Below are 989 nucleotides of genomic sequence, written 5' to 3'. Positions count from 1 at the left end.
CCTGGAAACGCCTCATCCGCTCCCGGCTGGTGCAGCGGGTGTTTGGGCCTGGCCTGGCACCCGCAGGCAGGGAGGAGTTAAACTCTCCCCTCCCACGCTGCTTGGTACCCCCGGCTCTGTGCGGGGCGATGCTGTGCGGGGCAGGAAGGGGCTGCAGGAGCCGCGGGCCCTCGGGAAGAGCCAGAAAACAATTTACAGCTTCCTCCAGATGGCAACCGCTCCGATCTGGCTAACAAACACAGATGAGCAAGCGTGAGGGAGGGACAAATAAACCTGGCAGCTCATGGGATAAAACGCCCTGCTGTGATTTACAGCAGAGAAATCCCACTCGGGCAGCGCTGGGGCTGCGGGGCAGGACCCTGGCACCGGGGGGGACACCAGGGCAGCCTGGCACTGCTTCTCCAAGGCACTCCCGGGGGATGCCCTTGGGAACCCGACAGCAGCTGAGGCAATGCTCTCCAACACTCATAACAAGCCGTTTAGTCACAAGAGTGAAAACCTCATGCAAATGTTTTCCATTCAAAAATGATTTTAATTTCTAAATTAGTAAAGCAGCAAGTCTTTCTGGGGGATTTTTTTTTTTTTTTCTCCAGATTTTTTTTGATGGAACACTTTCAAACTGTTCTGGAAATTGATCAACAGGCAGGTTGTTCTCCATTTTCCAAATCAGTTTTTTGAAAATGCTTTTCCTTCCCAGCTTTGTCTGGCTGGAACTGTTTGTGGCCTGAGGGGCAGTGTGAGGTCCCACAGTGCCCCATGCAGAGCCATCCAGCTTGACTGCAGCCCCAGAGCCATCCCAACCAGGAGCTCCTGCTCCCATCATGGTGCTGCTGGAATGAGCTGGCTGGAGACAAGTAACCCAGTTGCAGAGAGGTGATGCCACCAGTGCAGATGGCTGCAATGTTGGTGGCAAAGCTGTGGACAGGCTCCCGGGATCACCTCCCTCCTTGAGGGGTGACCATGGCTGCCCCAGCCCACCCAAGTGGTCT

The sequence above is a fragment of the Chaetura pelagica genome, unplaced genomic scaffold, assembly GCF_000747805.2.
Source record: "Chaetura pelagica isolate M959 unplaced genomic scaffold, ChaPel_1.0 scaffold438, whole genome shotgun sequence".
Classification (NCBI taxonomy): Eukaryota; Metazoa; Chordata; class Aves; order Apodiformes; family Apodidae; genus Chaetura; species Chaetura pelagica.
This window is presented reverse-complemented; position numbering follows the sequence as displayed.